This window comes from Scyliorhinus canicula, chromosome 5 (genome assembly GCF_902713615.1).
Source record: "Scyliorhinus canicula chromosome 5, sScyCan1.1, whole genome shotgun sequence".
NCBI lineage: Eukaryota > Metazoa > Chordata > Chondrichthyes > Carcharhiniformes > Scyliorhinidae > Scyliorhinus > Scyliorhinus canicula.
The window spans coordinates 135,969,147-135,990,444 of record NC_052150.1 but is presented as its reverse complement, the minus strand read 5'-3'; the positions used below and the strand labels follow the sequence as shown (position 1 = coordinate 135,990,444).

Here is a 21,298-nt window from a genome sequence, read left to right as displayed (position 1 = left end):
GACCCATCCCTCCCACTGACCACATGTCCATTCTCCTGCAGGTCCTCCAGCCAATGGCGTCAGCCCATCCCGGGTGGCCCCCACTCCTGACTCCAAGGTCAACACCGTGGAGGAGAGCTCGGAGGATGCCACCGTGGTCACATCCACCCTCCACCAGAGCAGATACACACACCATGATGGGACACGTTAGTGGTCAGGTTTCTAGGGCAAATTCTAGTGACCACCACACGATGCTGATGAGGAGGCAGGTACCCCAGGTGAGACAGCAGTCGGAAGGTTGCTGGATCCCAAGACCCAGATGGGTCCCAGCCTGATGCTGAGCCTCTAGACGTGGGTTATCTGGAGCTGATGGAGACGTTAGGGAGCGGCCAGTACATTCAAAGGGAGATATCAGCATCACTCCAACAGATCCATAGCCGGAGAGTTCCAGAGGCTACAGGCACAGGAGATGGCACTGACAATGAGTGGCATTCGAGGCCAACACTGCTGGGTTGGCGACCACAGTGGAGACCCTGGTGCAGTCTGGGGGATGTCACCCAGCACCAGGCTGATCTTGATGAGGTTCTGCAGGACATGTTCCAGCCATGTGTGGGCATTGCTGAGGAATTGCAGAGCATGTCCCATGGAGGAGCATCACTAAGGGCATTAACACCATGGTGCAGATCATGGGGAACTGCCAGGGCTGGCAGAGCCAGACGATGCAGGGGCAGCCAGGGCTTCAACTAGCTGCCCCTCCGTCCCCAGGTGAACCTCAGTATCCTATGGGCATCGATCGGGCTGAATGCCAGGTCAGATCGGTCCCATGGAGTGGCAACTGTGGCCACCAGCTCCCCCGAGTACCACCCCTCTGATGAGGCCACATTTTGCAGTCAGCCGGGACAGGGCGGGACTGCTGTGCGTGTGCCATCAGCAAGTGAGCCGGGGTCCTCCGGTCCCAGATATCAAAGGTCACTGCCTCCACCTCTGATGTGCATCCTGGGGAAACACCGATACGTAGTGATAGAGCTATGAGGGCTAGGCCACATTTAGGATCACTGAGGGAACCGGGGTTGGGGCGGGCGGGGGAGAGGCGGCACCATCGGGAGTGGGGTATTATGCAACACATTGAACAAATTTTTTGCACAACTATTATGATGCCTCTGTCACTTTCTTCCGCAATGCAGGCTGAATCCTGTACCCTCTGCCCATCTCTCCACGCAACCCCCCCCCCCCACCCCCAACCCCCCCCCCCCCCCCCACCCCACCCCCACCGTGGCGCTAACCCAGCCTCCTGCAGTGTTCAAACACAGTGTCTAGGCATCAATGTGCCATCGGGATGCTGGGCAATGGTTCCCACATGTACATGGCCTGTCCACCCACGGGAATGCACTTGGCATGTGTCAAGTGCTCACTTAAATACGACTGCCAATTTCCAACTAGCGACAGCCTTTAGCTGCACGGCCAAAGGCCTCAGCAGTCCAGGGGGATTATGAACGCTGGTCCGACGCCGGGACGCAATTTTCCATTATGCGCAGTCGACGTGACATCGGTCGGGGGCCGATGAAAGAGGCCCCCGCGGCGATTCTCCGCGGTCGACCGGCCAAGTTCCTGCCGGCGTAGTTCTAACATGGTTCCACCCGGCGGAAGCTCAGACCTGCGGCCACGGTAGCTGTTCTGGTGGGGGGGGGGGGGGGGTGGGGGGGATCAGACTTTGGCGGGGGGGCCCTCCACAACAGGCAGGCGCGCGGGGGCCACTGATCGGCGGGTGCGCGTGATCTGGGGTGGCCATTTTCTTCCATGCCAGCCCGCTGTGTGACTCCGCCATGTTGCGCGGCGCCAGCACACAAGCGGCCGCCACGTACATGCGCAGACTCGCAGCGAGCAGTGCAGGGCCACGTACGGCAGCTGGAGCAGCACACAGCACTCCAACGCCGTGCTGGCCACCTGTGGGCAACAGAATCGCTGAGCCAAGAGGCACATTAACGCCAGCGTGAAACATTCTGGTGTTGACGCCAACGTCAACGCTTAGCCGCGTTTTCAGAGAATCGCGACCCATGTTCTCTGGCCAGAGTACATTCACTCCTGGTCTGCACTGGTGCTAAGAGCGGTTTCACGTGCTATACTCTCTCCCTTGCCATGCTAATTTATGCATGGTGGGAACTCATACAATCCCGACAATGCAGAAGACCATTCGATCCACTGAGTCTGCACCTCTCTCTGAAAGAGCACCCTACCAAGGCCCAATACCCAACCCTATCCCCTAAACACCCCCAAGGGCAATTTAGCATTGCTAATCCAGCTAACCTGCACATCTTTGGACTGTGGGAGGAAACTGAGCACCCGGAGGAAGCCCATGCAGACACAGGAAGAATGTGCATAGTCCAAACAGACAGTAACCCAAAGTCAGAATCAAACCTGGGTCTTTGGCGCTGTGAGACAGCAGTGCTCCTGAGATTCCGTTTGCATCCCACTATCAGGCCGCCATTTTGAATGGAGGTGTGCTACCGTGGTCTGGCAGCTGTCCAGTTGGCTTCGCAGCAAAGCAATGCTGAAAAATACTTTTGAGATATATTCAAACTTGAAGGGAAATAACAATAAGCAACTCAGGCACCTGGGTGTCTGGAAGCTATTACCTTGTAAATTACAGCCTACTAAAAGCTATTTCTCTTTAAAAGTGAATGGAAGCCTTGCAAATTAAAGGATCTGAGGGGATTTAAGTCTTGTGATGTGTTTTGGCTTTCTATGGAGCAACAGCTGCTGCTTTCTAGGCTGTCTGAGGCAGCACATGTAAGGGACAGGAAAGTGAAAAAGCAGGGACTTTTCATTGTTGCTGCCTGGATTGTTCCTCAGCTTCCAGGCTGGGGTATCTGGGGGGTGCGGGGGGAGGGGGGGGGGGTGCGGTTTTGGAGTGAAGTGAGCAGGATTTGCGTTGTGGGAGAGAGGGGAGCCCTCCAATCATTTTTGGGGGCACCTACATTACATAATTACCCCCTTAACCCTCCGCAGGGTATATCGCTTAAAAATACTTGCACCAATCCACACCCAGAGCCATGGAGAATCAGGCTTCCAGCCCGTTGTCGGATGCAAATGGTTTCAAATGATCCATTTGCATCCTCCTGCAGCATGTGGCTTGTACCTCGTTGCCGCTGCCAAAAAGGGACCGGAGCATCAGAACACAATTGGCAGCAGTGGCGGAGAATCTCCCCCTATACCATTAATTTTGAGTGCAAACCATAACAGTGGTCCCACCATAAATCCCTATGGCACACCACCATCTCCTTTCTGCCTGCCTGAGAAATTTCCCTGAACTCTATCCATTCCACCGCAAGACCCTCCATTCCCCCATTGATTTCCCCACCCCCCTCACCAACCTACCAGGATCACCCTCCCCATGTACTCCAGGCTGCAGCAGGCCCCCCTCACCAGGCCCCAGGCCCAGGTCCATCCAACTCTATCTTGTATTGTCCATGGCTGCATAGTCTGTTATTTTAATCCAAAATTCCATAAGGCTTTTTTCCCTTTTATTTTGTCATGGATGAGAGTGCCTCTGACAAGACTAGCATTTGTTGCCCATCCTTAATTTCCCTTGAAGTGAGTGTCTTTCTCAATCATTTCGTAGGGTAGTTAAGAGTCAACCATATTGCGCTGGGTCTGGAGTCACATCTGGGCCAGACCAGGTAAGGACATCAGATTTGCTTCCCCAAACGACATTCGTGAACCAGATCTTTTCTTTTTTAAATTGGTGATGGTTTCACGGTAACCATTATGGAGATGAGCTTCATATTCCAGAAATTTTAATTGAATTCAAATTCCGGCAGATGCCAAAGGGGATCTGAACCCATATCCTCAGCGCAGAACCTGGGTCTTTGGATTACTAGTCCAATGGCACTAGCACTCTGCCTTTATCTCCCTCAGGACCAATCTTCTGGCCTCGTTATGCTCCCACTCAAGCGAAACGAGGCCGGTGAATCGCGGGAGAGGCCAAAAACGATATCCGCGCCAGGCGCCAAACAATTTGTGATGCAACCAGTCCCCTCCCATACACGAAATCGGGATCTCGCCGTAGTGTGGCGATAAACCACACGGGGGCCTCACGGTAGCATGGTGGTTAGCATCAATGCTTCACAGCTCCAGAGTCCCAGGTTCGATTCCCGGCTGGGTCACTGTCTGTGTGGAGTCTGCACGTCCTCCCCGTGTGTGCGTGGGTTTCCTCCGGGTGCTCCGGTTTCCTCTCACAGTCCAAAGATGTGCGGGTTAGGTGGATTGGCCATGCTAAATTGCCCGTAGTGTAAGGTTAATGGGGGGGATTGTTGGGTTACGGGTATGTGGGTTTAAGTCGGGTGATCATTGCTCGGCACAACATCGAGGGCCGAAGGGCCTGTTCTGTGCTGTACTGTTCTAAAAAACCAATTATCACTACTTAAGCCCCATTTCAATACAATTAACGAGAGCCATTTTTTATCCAATGGCCTCCCGTCATTCAGCGGCCTCCACAGCAAGTGTTCACACTGGCGCCGATAACGTGAACCTGGCGGAAGGGACTCAGTGGGGAGCCGAGGACGTGAGTAGCCATCTTTGCTCACATGCAAAGAGCCAGGGACGCTGGGCTACTCACCCTAATGCTTGGCGTGAGGGGGGGGGGGAAAGAGGAGCTTGGCTGGGGGTGGGGCGATCCTCCGCAGGGGTCGGCTACCATGGGACGGTGGGGGGGTGAACTAGGGGGGAAACCGTGGGGGAACCACTCGCTTCACCACCATGCCAACCCCTGGATCATGTGTACCCTTTCCGGGGGCAACCCTTGTCTCTGCCCATCTGCCCCATCGACCACCCATACGTCCTACTGACTCCCGAGGCCTCTGGCTGCTGAGCTGAAGGCTATTGCTTATAGGAAATTGGCAATCGTGGTTAAGTGAGCACTTCCAGATCTCCCGAGTTCCACCCCTCTGAAGAGGCTGTATCTCGGGGTCAGCACATGGGACAGGGTGGCACAGCAAGTGTATTCCCGTCGGTGTCGTTGCCTAGCATCCCAATCAGACAGTGATGCCTGGGCAGTGTGCCAGAACACTACGGAAGGCAGCATCACACACACAGCAGCCAACATCCAAACACTCAGGGGATGGGACACAGCTCTGGGAAACATGTCCACAGCCGAAGGGTGGGTGAGTGCCATGGGGAGGGGGCCAGCGCCCGGTCCGGGTGATGTTCTGAGCGGGTGTCCGAGGTACAGGTCCTGGGGCCGGATGAGGGGGTGCCTGCTGCGGAATGGAGTACATAGGGAGGGCGTTCCGGGTAGGTTGGTGGGGCGGAGAAATCTATGGGGGAAGGGAGGGTTCTGGGTTGGGAGCCACCACGGTCTAATACTCTCTCCCAATGCCTTACAGATATTGAACGCGATGATAGGGATCTTGGACGGAGAGGTTGCCCTAGTGGTCCTGGCGCTACGCGATGCAGCCAGGCGCCAGAGATGGCGGAAGCAGCATCTGCAGACGCTCGAGGCAGCGGCCCATGGGCCTGATCCCGTCCGACAAGCTGAGGTCCCGGCCGCCCATGAGGGAGAGGGAGAGTCCCGCAATGGCCCAGGGTGTACAGACGTCGCTGGTCATATGAACAAATGACGGACAGCATGTGCCGCAGGAGGCTCAGACTCAACAAGGAGACGGTGCAACACCTGTGCCATATCCTTGCCAACTTGGCACCACATGGAAGAGGAGGACAGCCGCTCCATGTAGCCGTCAACGTCACTGCAACCCTGAACTTTAATGCCAGGGATCATTCCAGGGCTCGAGTGGGGACCTGTGTGGTATCTCACAGGCCACAGCCCACAGGGGCATCCGGCAGGTCACGAATGCCCTGTATGCCCGGGCAGAAGACTACATCATTTTTGACATGGACCAAGCCCACCTGAGATGTCCGGGCAGCAGGTTTCTCTGCCATCGCCGGGATGCCCCTCGAACAATATGGGTATCGCATAGGAGATAAAGGGTTACCAATTGCTTGTAAATACATCTCACCACCAGATGGTGATCAAGAGGAGTCACATATATATCATATGATAATCCTTGATTCGGGGAGAAGATGTTTAGGCGTGAAAGTTCTGTCGTTAGAGTTATAGCATTGTTTATTTTAGCAACCTTTATACTTAGGAATACGTTTGAATCTAGTTTAAAGTAGTGTTAATAAATCAGCTTTGTTATTAACATCACTTGGCAAGTCCAAAAATAGTGGGAGCCACCGAAAGTGCGGCTCAGCTCCGCATCACCGCAGCCGGAAGTCCGTCCCCGCTTCTTCAATGGCCTTGGTGAGATCTTTTCACAGTTCTTCCCTCTGCTGCTAGAATTCAGCGTTCATAAAGGCCCTCAAGTCAGCTTGAGGCCTCTAAGCTGGCCCTTCCCCTGCCTGCATGCTTGCAGAGGCTTTTGTCTGCTGCTGTTTCAGCCAAATCTTGCACTGTTTCTGAGGGTCTGATAACCAAGAAACATACCATTCCTGGGGGAAAGTACTCCTCCAACATTCACCTACGCCTTTTCATCGAAATTCCAACCCGTGTTGCTTAAAAAAGAGCTCTTTTCTGTAACCTTGGGTACGAGCTGCCTCTGTGTGACCACTCACTCCATGGTGCACACCGGACAACCCTGCACAAGGATGTTTATTGTACAATATATATGCCCACTCTCCTCAGTGCAGCCCCCCTCACCCCCTCACCTAAAATCCGCCCTTGACCCACTATCTATCCCGTCCCCCTCCCCAGGTGATCCTCAATGTGCTTGGTCCTCCCAGCTCTACCACTACATCTAGGTGTGTCCCCAGGATGCACATCTGAGGTGTAGGCAACCAGCTGCTTACCTCATCCCGTGACCTTCGATGTCCCTGGTGGGCATCCTTTGGGGCCGGAGAGCCCAGGCTCACTTGGTGGCACAGATACAGCTATGCCACCCTGTCCCATGTGCTGACCCCGAGATGCAGCCTCTTCAGAGGAGTGGAACTCGGGAGATCTGGTGGCCACTGTCGCTGCCCCATGGGACGGGTCTGTGTTGGCACTCAGTGCCCATTCATCCCGGTCAGTGCCCATAAGGCCCTGGGGTTCACCTTGGGACTGTGGGGCAGCTGGTTTGAGCCCCGGCTGCCCTGCATCGTCTGGCTCTGCCAGCCCTTGCGGTTCCCCAAGGTCCGCATCAGAGTGTTGACGCCCTTGACATTGCTCCTCAGTGACTGGGCCATGCTCTGCAGCGCCTTATCCATACCCACCTGCGACTGAGACAAGCTCTGCAGCTCCTCGGCCATGCCCATTTGATAGTGGAACATGTCCTGCAGAACCTCATTAAGGTCACCCTGCTACTGGGTGACATCCCCCAGTGAGGTAGACATACTGCCAAGACCCTCAGCCATGGCCGTCTCCGATTGCGTGGCGCCTAGGACACCTTCACTCATGGTGCCGACGTCGTGCACCAGTCTCTCCATTGTGGTCATCACCCTAGCAGTGTTGGCCTCGACGCCACTCATTGCCGGCGCCATCTCCTGTGCCCGTAGCCTCTGGGATTCCTCCAATCGGCTATGGATCTGCAGGAGTGATACTGACATCTCCTTCCGAATGTCCCGGCTGCTCCCTATCATCTCCATCAGCTCCGGGATGACCTCTTCCTCAGCATCAGACTGGGACCCAGCTGGGTCCTGGGATCCAGCAGACCTACAACTGCTGTCTGGCCTGGGGGTTCCTGCCTCCACCTGATGTACATCAGCAGCAGTGTGCTGCTCACCAGATTGTGCCCCAGAAACCTGACCACTAACATTTGCCACCGAGATGTGTGTATCTGGTGGGGGGTGGGGATGACAGCTGTGCCGCGACTATGACAGTTACATCCATGGAGCTCTCCTCCGAGGTATTCTCCTCAGGGTCAGGAGAGGTGGCTGCCCGGGATGGGCCAGAGCCGTCACCTGCTGGATCTTTCGGGAGAATGGGTATACAGTCAGTGGCAGGGATGGGTCAGTTAGTAAGGCAATCACTCCTCCCGTTTTGACAGGTCCCCCGGGTGGAGCCTGGTGGTACCTCACCTCTGCGGCATCCACCAGCCTCCTTGAGTGACTGCCCTGTCCTCGGCCACACCAGTCATCTCCAGGGGCCGCTCCTCGAAGGAGGTGAGGATTCGGAGGAGACACACAGAGGGCATTGTTAGCCACACGTGTGGTTTACAGTTGTGGGAGAGAGGGTGTCAGGGAGGGTTGGGGTAGGGCTAGGTTTGAAGGGTTGGGTGGAGGATGTCCCTAACCGTCAGAGCCCCCTCGTCCTTTAGAAGGTGACGTCCATTATTGCAGAAGTGAACTTGTGTGTAATAAGTCCACGGAGCAACGTCCCTTCACCAGAATTCCTTATATTAACAAAACCAACAGCCGAACAACTAGGTGCATTCAGCTTTCTGTCCACACTGGGAGTGCAGAGGATCCTCCCTGTTATATACAAAGAAGGAGGTTCCCTGATTGTGCCGCTAATCAGGGAACTCGTATTCCAATTGGCCAATCTCAAGTTATTACACCCCCCCCCCCCCAAAGCCCAAGGAGCCCCCGTGCTCCCCGTGACTCACGGGCCTCTTTCTTGGTTTCTGTGCCAGGTCCAGATCCTCCACTTCGGCCTCTGACATAGCTGGGGTATAATGGCTAGGTGCCCATCTTTTCTGATGAGGGCGCCTTCCTCCGGTGGCAGTGCGACAGCCGCAGCGTCATCCACGGTGTCCATATCAGAGTCCGATGTCCTCACCAGTAGTGCTGGAGGGGCTTGATTAATCTGTTGGGGAGGACTCTGCACAGTCCTTGGTATGCTGGTCTGAGTCAGCTCTGGGGAAGGAAACGAATCAGAGGCGCGCACCTGATCCAGGTGCTTTTTTACAACATGTTCTCCCACACGTATCTGATACAACACAGGTCCTATCCTGGCTTTGACCATTCCTGCTACCCATGTGGGGCCATTCGCATAATTTCTGACCCATACCTTTTCACCCATGTTGAACTGCCTTTCTTGGCGAGTGTTGTCGTGGCCCCTGCATTGGGCCTCTTGGTGTTTTTCGACTCTTTCCACCTAAATTTTGGAATAGTGGGCTCAGCCTGGTTCAGAGTTGGCTGCCCACCGGTGCTATTCCCGCACCGGTGCTATTCCCGTTGTGGTGTGTAGGGTTGTCGGAGAGTCAAATAGCCAGCGTGATAGATTAGTGTCTTCAACTCGACTTTTAGGGTCTGGACAGCTCTCTCCACCAACCCATTTGAAGCCGGGCGGTATGGTGCCATCCTTATCTGCCGAATGGAGTTTGGCCTCATGAATTTTATGGACTTCTGGCTGGTGAAAACCAATCCCATTGTCTGAAGCTGACACCTCTGGTATACCATGTGTTGCAGACGAGGTGCAAAGTTTTTCAATGGTTGCTGTTGTATTTGCCGAGCTCATTTTGTGGACATCCAGCCATTTGGAATGGGCATCTACTATCACAAAAAACATTGAACCCATAAACAGGCCTGCAAAATTGACATGAAGTCGCGACCATGGTCTACCTGGCCATTCCCATGTGGCAGCGGGGCTGCCGGTGGCACCTTCTGCCCATGTTGACATTCTTGGCACCGACCTACCAATGCCACTATGTCGGTGTCCAGGCCCGGCCACCAGACATTGCTCCTGGTCAGCATCTTCATTTTTGAGACTCCAGGGTGCCCATGATGTAATTCAGCCAGTATGGCTCAACGGCCCTGGCTTGGAAAGATTACTCCGGCTCCCCATAGCAGTATCCAGTCTTCCACAATGATCTACTCTCTTCTGCTCCAGTAGGGGCGGAATTCTGCCTGGACTGGTCTTTCCATCTACCCTGTTAGCACCATGTGTTATATTTTTGCTAAAACTGCGTCCCTTTGTGTCCACAAATGAATGTTTTGTGCGGTCACTGGAAAGGTGTCCAGGAAATGTAATGTCATCACCATTTCATCTATTCTGGATACCAATGGTGGGGTGTCCAATCATGGCAGCCTGCTTAGTGCGTTGTCGTTTGCCACCCGGGTTCCTGGCCGATGCTCCAGTTGATACTGGTACGCCGCCAGTAGTAGGGCCCAGCATTGGATCCGGGCCGAAGCTATTGGTGGTATGGCTTTGTCTTCTTTCAACAAACCCAGCAATGGCTTGTGGTCTGTGATTATCGTGAATTTCCACCCGTACAAGTACTGGTGAAATTTCTTCACCGCGATGATCACAGCCAGTCCTTCCTTTACGATTTGGGCGTACTTTCTCTCTGCTGTTGCTAAAGTATTGGAGTTAAATGCTATAGGCCATTCCTGTCAATTTTGCCCTCTTTGTGTCAGAACTGCTCCAACGCCACATGGCAATGCATTGCAAATGAGCACCAACTCTTTCCAGGGGTCATAGTGTGCCAAGACGTTTTCTGAGGAGAGCTGTTGTTTGATCTTCTTGAAAGCCCTGTCTTGGCAGGCGGTCCATTCCCAAGCTTGTCCCTTTTTTAGTAATTGGCATAGAGCGTCCAAAATGGAAGCCCTGTTCTGTATAAACTTTCCGTAGTACGTCGGCAGTCTTAAAAAATACCTTAGGGGGCCGGGGCATCGTTTATCGCCCTCACCCAATCCTCCAAAGGGTGTAGCCCTGACTTGTCAACCTTGTATCCCAGATAAGTTATTTGAGCTGCTGGAAAAACACATTTTTCCCTCTTTAGGCGCACACCAGCTGCTGAAAACCTCCTGAGGACTTCTTCCAGATTTTGCAGGTGTTCTGCCTTTGTTTTTCCCATAATGAGGATCCCGTCCAGATAAATGGCGACCTGTGGTAACCCTTGTAATATATTCTCCATTGTCTTCTGGAATATCGCACAGGCTGATGATACCCGAAGGGTGTGTACTGAAAAAGGCCCTTCAGGGTGTTGATTGTTGAGAATTTTTGTGACTCTTCATCCAACTTCAGCTGTAGATATGCGTGGCTCATGTCCAGCTTTGAGGATAAGAGTCCTCCTGCCCGCTTTGCATACAAATCCTCAATCCAGGGAATTGGGTATTTGTCCAGTTGTAAATAGCGATTAATCGTTTGTTTGAAGTCTCCACAAAGGTAGATCAAGCCGTCTGGCTTAAGAATAGGCACTACACGTGCTGCCCATTCTGAAAACTGGACCAGTTTTATTATTCGTTCACGCTCCAATCTCTTCATTTCCGCATCGACTTTCTCCCTGAACGCGAAGGGTACCGGTCGGGCATTGTGTCTGCATCTGGATCTACGTGTAATGTCGCCTTTACTCCCTTCATTTTTCAGAGCCCTTCTCAGAAAACCTCTGGGTATTTGCACAGGAGTTCACTCAGGCGGCCATTTTACAGCTGGAAAATGATTACCCAATCCAGCTGGATCACTTTTAGCCAGTTGAGCCCCAATAAGCTCAGTCCCGAGCCTTCCACCACCATTAAAGGCAGCCTAACCAGTTGCTCTCCACAAGCCACAGTACATGTGTTGTGCCCAACACTCTCAATAGTTCCCGTGTACGCCCTCAGTTTTGCCGAGGTCCTAGTTAGTGATAAGGGTTGTTAGTGATAAGGGTTGGAGTTCAGTGCGGATTTTATTAAACACTGTTTCTCCTATCACCGATACAGCTGCTCCTTTTTAATCTCCATTAATGCTGGACGTCCATTCAGCCTTATGGTTAATTTAATTAGATTTGATTTAACCATCATTACACAACTTAGTTGTTCTTCATCGGAGGTAGGCGGGGCTTCCAGGGTGTGCATTCTCATGTACTCCGGCCTACATGTCCTTCCCCGAAATGTTGGTTTTGGATTTCTATTTCTCCTCTCTGCCTCCGAACTTTGGCAACAACGACAATATCTTGCCCGGCGGGAGGCTGCAGGAGCTGCCGTCTGTCTGGTCCGAATTTTCCTTTGGTTGTGAGCGGATCTGCAAGTGAGCCTGGGTTCCTTAGTATCCGAGTTGTCCCGTGAGGATGGCTATGCTGTTGCCTATCCCCCAGTGGTAGTCCCTTAACTCAGTTGCACTGGTGTGGGCATTTACCTCTATAGGAGTACCCTGTAACTTATGTGCTCCGCTTTTTCTAAGGACAAAGCTAGCTGCAATGTTTGTTTGCAATCCAGTTTGGCCGCTGCAAACAGACGTTTTTGTATTGCTAAATTATTTATTCTGCACACCAACTGGTCTCGGAGCATCTCATTTAGCATCAGGCCAAATTCGCAAGCCTCTGCTAATCGTTTTAATCTTGTTAAAAAATTAGTGACTGACTCCCCTGTGTCTCGGAATGCTGAGTAAAACCAGTACCTTCGCAGGATCAGAGGTGGCTAAGGGTCATAGTACTGTTTTACTAAGCCCGTCAATTCCTCGAAGGTTTTTGTGTCCGGTGCCTCCAGAAAAGCGAGACTGCGCATAATGGCAAAGGTTGCCGGATGCCACGCGGTCAGCAGAATGACCTGTTCCGTTTCATCCGGAACTATATCGTTTGCTCTAAAAAAGTCTTTCATCTGCTCTGAATATTGGGCTCAGTCTTCCACTGCAGGGTCAAAAGAATCCAACTTCCCAAATAAAGGCATTTTGCCCGTCAATGGCGTCACCTCAATATGTGGTGGCTGATAATGAGCAGGTTCCTCCGCGTCATTCCGTTTTCCTCATCACCACTGTAATATGTCCACGGAGGCAGAAGCCCTTTCATTAACAAAACCAACAGCAGTACAATCACGTGCATTCAGCTTGCTGTCCATACTGGGAGTGCAGAGGATCTGACACTCCCTGTTATATACAAAGAAGAGGTTCCCTGATTATGCCACCAATCAGGGAACTCGTATTCCAATTGGCCAATCTCAAAGGCCTGGTCCAAGTCATTACACTGTGGTTGTATCAGATGGGGGCCATGATGGACATTTTGGTTCGGTCAAAGTGTTGCCTCATTTGGTAACACATCTGGAGCATGGCTACTACCATTGGGGCCCCTCAAGTATTTGGCCCAGGAGGAGGTGGGGGAGCTGTAGCTAAGGCTCAGAGGGATGTCCCTATGCAGGAACTCTTCCATTTTCACCCACTCTGCTCCTGTACTCTTTCTGTGGTGGCCGGCCAGTGGTAGAACTGCACTTCTACAGCCCTTTTTGACTTCCTCCTCCAGACTCGACAGGTTCCAAATGTGGATCCGTCTCCAATCGTGGGCTATTTGGATTCCCAGGTACCAGAATCTGGTCTGGGCTTGCTTAAAACGGCAGGTCGCCCAGCTCTAGCCCTCCGTCCTGTGAGTTCACAGAGATCTTGCGCTCTCTCTCAGGTTACGTTTGTAACTGAAAAGGCTCCAAACTCCTTTGGGAGTTTTATTATCCCTTCCATGCTGGACCGGGGGTTTGAGATGTAGAGCAGCAAGTCATCTGCATAGTGTCAAACTATGCTCGCTGCCCGCCCCCCCCCCCCCTCCTTTGAATATCTCTCCACGCCTTTGCCGCTCGGAGGGCAATTGCGAGTGGCTCGATTACCAGAGCAAATAGCAGCGGGTATAATGGACATCCTTGCCTCGTGCCTCTGTGCAGCTGGAAGTATTTAGAACTGGTGGTCTTTGTCCATTCGCTCACCAGGGGAGCACAGCACAGTAGTTTCCCAGGAGATGATCCCTGGCCAAAACCGTTCCAGTATCTCTATGACGTACTTCCACTTGACTCTGTCGAAGACCTTTTCTACGTCCAGGGAGATGATCACTTAGAATCATAAAAAAGTTACAGCACAGAAGGAGGCCATTCAGTCCATCTTGTCCATGCCAGCCCAAGGATACATAGATGCCCATTCTAATCCCACCTTCCTGCACCCAGTCCATAGCCCTGAAGCTTAGAACACTTGAGGTGCAGATGCAGATACTTTTTCGAAAAAAGAGTTTAGGGTCTCTGCCTCAATAACAAACTTGGGCAGCGAATTCCAGACTCCACTACCCTCTTGTGAATGTCTACTCTTTAGATCTCGCTCTTTAGTGCTTTGTTGTACCAATAATTCACTGCAAGACGGTGAGAGTGAATGAACTTCGGCTTTATTAACCAAGAACTAGCCTGCCTGTGTCTGCTGTACAAAATGAGCGCCGCCCCCAGGCGGCCGGTCTATATACCGTCCGGAGGTTGGGGGGGGGGGGGGGGGGTGCCCACCAAGTTCCAGTACAATACCTGTAAAGGAGACCACATTACTATTGGGCCACAGTGCTACACTGACAGCTTATACTATGGTGAATACATTCACCACATTCACCCCTTGTTAAAAAAAAATTAAGTCCTGCGCGGGTGAAAGTGGGCTCATCATATGTTCAGTCTGTCTGGAGGCCTGACTGTTCTGGACCTCCTCAGCTCTGGTGGTGCGGCGGGTATGGGCGTTGCAGTCATTGACTCCGGGAGCGTGTTGTCTGGAGCTTCGGTCCGGTGTGTCGGTGACGGTTGAGGTGTGGGGATAGGCAGGGGAGTGGTGGATGGAGGCAGTGTGGATGGCGGTAGGGGGGGTGGTGGATGGCAGCAGTGCAGGCTCTGGACAGTACAAGAGCCCCGGGGAGGGGGGGGGGGGGCATAAGAGATCGGGGGCTGGTGAGAAGTGGTGGTGGGGACCACCACTTGGGAACCAGCTGGCGCCAGGTCCCAGGGGGAGACCGTGTCTTGCCGTCCGTCTTGGTGCGTGACGTAGGCATATTGGGGGTTGGCGTGCAGCAGCTAGACCCTCTCGACCAGGGGGTCGGTCTTGTGGCTCCTCGTATGCTTCCCGGGAAGGACAGATCCCGGAGTAGTCAGCCAGGCTGGAAGCGAGACCCCGGAGATGGACTTCCTGGGGAAGACAAACAAACGGTCGTGAGGGGTCTCGTTCGTGGCTGTGCAGAGGAGCGATCTTGTACGAATGGAGTGCGTCGGGGAGGACCTCCTGCCAGCAGGGAATTTGGAGACTTCTCGACCGAAGGGCCAGAAGGACGGCCTTCCATACCGTCGCGTTCTCCCTCTCCACCTGCCCGTTTACGTGCGGGTTGTAGCTCGTAGTCCTGCTCGAGGCGATGCCCTTACTGAGCAGGTACTGACGTAGCTCGTCGCTCATGAACGAGGAGCCCCAGACACTGTGGACGTAAGCAGGGAAACCGAACACTGTGAAGATGCTGTGCAGTGCCTTTATCACAGTGGCCGAGGTCATGTCGGGGCATGGGTTAGCGAAGGGGAAGCGGGAGTACTCGTCAATGACGGTCAGGAAGTATACGTTACAGTTGGTGGAAGGGAGGGGCACTTTGAAGTCGATACTGAGGCGCTCATAGGGCTGGGAGGCCTTCACCAGATAGACCTTGTCTGGCCGGTAGAAGTGCAGTTTGCACTCGCGCAGACTTGGCAGTCCCTGGTCATGGCAGGTTGCGGGACTTAATAAAGTGGATGAGCTGGGTGACCCCTGGGTGACAGAGGTCATTGTGGAAGGCCCAAAGTCGTTCCTCTTGTGTGCTGCCGTATGTGCCGTGGGACAGGGCATCTGAGGGCTCATTGAGCTTCCCAGGATGATACTTGATATCGTAGTTGGAGGTGAAGAACTCGATCCTCCACCTCAAGATTTTGTCGTTTTTTTATTTTGCACGTTGTGCATTATCAAACATGAAGGCTACCTACCGTTGGTTGGTGACAAGGAGAACCTCCTACTGGCTAGGTAGTGCCTCCAGTGCCGCACAGCTTCCACGATGGGTTGTGCTTCCTTCTCGACAGCGGAGTGTTGAATCTTGGAGGTGTGGAGGGTTCTAGAGAAGAAGGCTACTGGCCTGCCCGCCTGGTTGAGGGTGTTGGCCAGGGCGACGTCTGACGCATTTCTCTCTATCGGAAAGGGGTGGACTCATCCATCACGTACAACGCGGCTTTGGCGATGTCTTCCTTGATGCGGCTGAAGGCTGAGCGTGCCTCAGCCGTCAGGGGGAATGTTGTGGCTTTTATAAGTGGGCGGGCTTTGTCTGGTCGAGGGTTACTGCGCCGAGTCTGCGTGGTCTGAGGTATTGAGGTCACAAGATGGCGGCCCCCACGGGTCGCACATGTCCAGCTGGGTTGAAGATGGCGAACAATATGGCCGCCCCCATCGGTCGCACGTGCCAGTTGGTGCTGAAGATGGCGGCCAACATAGCCGCCCCCACGGGTCACACGTGTCGGGCTGAGTCAAAGATGGCGGCCCCCACGAGCTGCACGAGGCGGACGACGCTTCTGGAGGGGCCAGTACCGGCAGGCACGCAGCCACATTGTGGGGTCTGTGGGCCTGTGAGTCTGTGGATCGGGCCTGGTGTGCTTTCGACTTCGGGGCTTTGGACCGGGCCAGACAGACTCTGGCAAAATGTCCCTTTTTGCCGCAGTCACTGCATGTCGCGGTGCGGGCTGAGCAGCATTGCCGGGGGTGTTGGCCCTGCCCACAGAAGTAGCACGGCGGTCCCCCAGGCTGCACGGGCAACCGTGTGGCACAGATCTGAGATATAGTCGGGTCGGATGACGGCCATGCCCACGAGGGGTTCGCTGGGTCTGCAGGGAATGCGCTGAGGCTCTGGTAGGCCACCTCCAGTGAGGTGGCTAGCTTTATCATGTCCTAAGGTCAGTGGCCCCATTTTCCAGCAGCTGCTGCCGGATGTAGTTCGACCGGACCCCAGCCACGGATCATCAGTTTCATGTGCTCCTCGGCCGACACGGCTTTGCAATTGCAGTTGCAGGCGAGTAGCGTCAGGTTCTCTAGGTATTCGTCGAGCGATTCCCCAGCGCGTTGACGGCAGGTAGTGAGGAAGTGCCACGCGAACACTTCATCCACGGGCTTCATGAACTGTCTCTTTAGGATCATCACCGCCGCTTCGTACGTAGTCACGTCCTGAATCATACCCGATACTCGGTGGCTCACACAGCCATGGAGGATGCGCAGCTTGAGGGCATCGGAGAGAGGCGGTCTGAAGGAGTCGAGGTAGGCCTCCAAACAGCGGAGCCAGTGGGTGATTTCCTTGGTTTCTGCTGTGATGTACCAGCAATTGAATGCGAGACGAGTTGCTGAACAAAAGTATGGCTTTAATATACTAGATTTTAAGCCCTGCGGTCGATTACAGTAGAAGGACGACCGCCGGGAGTACTGGGTATTTATACCCCGCCCTGGAGGCGGGGTTAACTCAGCCTCTCGACCAATCGGGGAGCCGTCACATGACTGGTCTCAACCAACCGGTCGAGAGGCACATGACCTACCAGGGCCAATGGTAAGCCGGTGTTCTGCACCAATGGCAGGCAGCTATGTTAATCATACCACCACATGCTGCTCATGCGTCGAGTTCCAGCTTATCAGTCTTTTGAGCGGCTTCCATAGTGATGGCTTTGGTTAATAAATTGTTGCACCAATAATTCGCTGCGAGATGATGAGAGTGAATGAACTTCGGCTTTATTAACCAAGAACTAGCCTGCCAGTATCTGCTGTACAAAATGAGCGCCGCCCCCAGGCGGCCAGTCTATATACCGTCCTGGGGCGGGGGGGGGGGGGGGGGACGGAGCCAGAGGCAGAGCCCACCAAGTTCCAGTACAATACCTGGAAAGGAGATCGCATTACCACAGAGGCCACAGTGCTACACAGACAGCTTATACTATGGTGAATACATTCACCACATGCTTCCCACTGGTTTTCCACTGATTTCTTCTCTAGCAGTGCTGGCCAGTCTACCTCGGCCAAGTTCCTTTTAATTGCTGCAAAATCTGCCTCCCCCCAGTTCAAAAATGTTTTACTCCTGCTTTATCTCTTTCCTTTTCCATGGTATACTGAATCTAACTGAATAGTGATGAATATCCGCAAGATGTACCGCCAACTGTCACTTCACCCACCAGCCCTTCTTTATTCCACAAGTTTAGGTACAGAATTGCATCTCCTCTCATTGGGTTTCTCACTAATTGGTTGACTTCTGGTGTACTTTCCCCGAATGGGGTCATTATCACGTTCAGCAGCCGCATGATCGATGTTAGTTGCCTGCTCTTGACAAAGCCCGTCTGGTCCTCCATGGCTACCTCTGGCATGCAGATCTCCAGCTGCCTCGCCAGGGCTTATGCCAGGATCTTTGCGTCTACGTTAAGTAGTGAGATAGGCCTGAATGACCCGCACTCAATCGGGTCTTTGTCCTTTTTGGGTGCCAGTGTTGGTGGTAGGGTGCCCCTTACTAGACAGTCTGCGAACAACTCCTGCAAAGTGCAGGGTCAGTGCTGACAGAAATCTTTTGTACAGGTGCACCTGGAATCCATCCGGCCCTGACACCTTCATAGAATCATACAATTTAGAGTGCAGGAGCAGGCCATTTGGCCCATTGAGTCTGCACCGACCCTTGGAAAGAGCACCCTACTTAGCCCATACCTCCACCCTATCCCGTAACCCAGTAACGGGCAGCACGGTAGCACTGTGGATAGCACAATTGCTTCACAGCTCCAAGTTCCCAGGTTCGATTCCGGCTTGGGTCACTGTCTGTGCGGAGTCTGCACATCCTCCCCGTGTGAGCGTGGGTTTCCTCCGGGTGCTCCAGTTTCCTCCCACAGTCCAAAGATGTGCAGGTTAGGTGGATTGACCATGATAAATTGCCCTTAGTGTCCAAAATTGCCCTTAGTGTTGGGTGGGGTTACTGGGTTATGGGGATAGGGTGGAGGTGTTGACCTCGGGTAGGGTGCTCTTTCCAAGAGCCGGTGCAGACCCGATGGGCCGAATGGCCTTCTTCTGCACTGTAAATTCTATGACAAACCCTACCTAACGTTTTAGACACTAAGGGCCATTTATCATGGCCAATCCACCGAACGTGCACATCTTTGGACTGTGGGATGAAACTAGAGCACCCGGAGGAAAGCCACGCAGACATGGAGAGAATGTGCAGACTCCGCACAGACAGTGACTCAAGCAGGGAATCAAATCTGGGACCTTGGAGCTGTGAAACAACTGTGCTAACCACTGTACTACCGTTCTGCCCTGGAGAGGATGAACTCATGGAGTTAATACTCTCCATGACTTCCATCTGTTCCAATGGTGCTTCCAGGTTCTGTCTTTTATCTTCCCCCATGACTGACATGTCCAGTCCATGGAGGAACTTCTTCATCTTCGGGTCCCCCTCCGGGGTGTACAGCCCTTGGTAGAAGGTTGCAAAGGCTTCGTTGATCTTTTCTGGCGCAGCGACTAGTATGCCGCTTCTGTCTTTAACCTGAGCTATTTCCCTCATGGCTGCCTGCTTTCTCAGCTGCTAAGCCAGCATGTGGCAGGCTTTGGCTCTATGTTCGTAAAAGGTACCCTGTGTCTGGTGGAGCTGTTGCACTGGTTTCCCAGTGGAGAGCAGATCAAAGTCTGTAATGTTTTCCCTTCTGCCAGTAGTTCCACGGTCGGGGTTGAGGAGTACTACTGATCTCCTTCCAACATGGAGTCAACCAGCTGTTGCATAGCTGCCCTCTTCTTCCTATCTTTGCATGTCTTGTATGCAATAATTTCCCTCCTTATCACCACCTTCAGTGCCTCCCAGAATGTGGAGGGTGAGACCTCCCCATTTTGGTTGTTGGTAACATATCCATCGATTGGCCTGTGATATCAGTTCGCAGAATGCCTGATTGGCGTGGAGGGCCATGTCCAGCTTCAATAGGGGGTGGGCGCTGTGCCCAGCCCGTCTCCAACCTCACATCCACGTAGTGTGGAGCGTGGTCAGAGATTACGATTACGGAGTACTCAGCTCCACTATTCCCGGAAGCACTGCTTTCCCAATTGTGAAGAAGTTGATTCTGGTATATACTCTGTGTGTACCTGGGGAAGAAGAACTCCTTCTCCCCTGGGTGTGTGCACCCATCTGTTCCATGGAGGCAATCAATTCCTTCACCATATTTGATAATTTCTCTGACTTGGGGTTGGACCTGCCTGTCGCTGGGTCCTGTACGCAGTTCGTTAGTCACCTGGAGGAAGACTATCGGTTCTCAGACTTTTCTGATGTGCGAGGACTCTGAATCTTCTCACCTGGTTGTCAAGTCCCCTGACATTCCAGGTGACTATTATGCGCGCGGGGGGGGGGGGGGGGCATCCAAGATGGCGGCTGTCGCAATACTCACCAACTGGTTGCACCCCTGCACACCCGGGGTTTCCTTTTGTCCAGGGGCCAACCAAGATGTCCACCATCATTGTGTATGCCATGTGGATGTGCCGTACACTCCAGGATTTCCATTTGTTTGCAGGCCCTCCAAGATGGATGTTTGCGGTGCCGCTGTTTCTGTTGTCGCCTTGGGCGATCTGTCGTAGCTAGTGTTCTACCCTCCCCCAACCGTCAATTTCTCCCCTGAGCCTGTGTCCCCCCTTTCCTCCTCCCCTGCAGGCCTCATCCCCCACATGCCCCTCAGCCTCTTCCCCTCCCCATCCCTGTTTTTCATCTCTGCTTTCCCCCATCCAGAGTTTTCTCCCCCCCTCCTTCTGCCAAGCACTCTCTCCCCATTGGGAGGTGTGCTGTGCCGTGCCGCCTCCCCTCACTTCCCTGTCCTACTTCACATGCTAGTGTGGTGGCTCCCCGAGAGTGATCTTTACCTTCCTCTACCTGTTGCGTTTCACCCCCCTACCCCATTCCCTCTCCTCACCCCTTTCTGCCCCATCCCCTTCTTCCAATCGCGACTGGAAGTGTGTTTTGCACCAGCATCTGGGTTCCTTACGGACATAAATTGAGACCATATAAGATTCTGAGTGGGTTTCAAAGGGTGGTTACTGAGAGAATGTTTCCTCTTGTGGGGGAATCTAGATCTAGGGGGCATAATTCAAAAATAAGAGGTCTCTGATTTAAGATGGAAATGAGGAAAGATTTCCTCTGTCAGAGGGTCGTTCGTCTTTGCAAATTTCAGCAGCGGGGGCCGAGCCATTGAATATATTCAAGGCCGAGCAGGACAAATATTTGATCTACAAGAGAGTCAAGGGTTATGGGGGAAGGCAGGAATGTGAAGTTAAGAACACGATCAAATCAGCCATGATCTTATTCATGGTGGAAAAGGCTTGAGGGCTGTATGGCCTACTTTTACAGGTGCACCATAGAAAGCATCCTACCTGGCTACATGACAGCCTGGTATGGCAACTGCTCGTCCCAAGACTGCAAGAAACTTCAGAGAGTCGTGAACACAGCCCAGTCCATCACATGAACCTACGTACCATCCATTGACTACATCTACGCCTCCCGCTGCCTGGGGAAAGTGGGCAGCATAATAAAAGACCCCTCCCACCCAGCTTACTCACTCTTCCAATTTCTTCCATCGGGCAGGAGATACAAAAACTGAGAACAGGCACAAAAACAGCTTCTTCCTGCTGTTACCAGACTCCTAAACAACCCTCCTATGGACTGACTGA

At 53.2% G+C, this 21,298-nt stretch overlaps 1 protein-coding gene across 2 annotated transcripts in view; it reads right to left on the bottom strand.

Annotated features, from left to right (window-relative positions):
- The window catches only part of LOC119966290 (aromatic-L-amino-acid decarboxylase-like), a 211,851-nt gene that overhangs the window by 178,657 nt on the left and 11,896 nt on the right, over window positions 1-21,298 (bottom strand). The window lies entirely within an intron of this gene.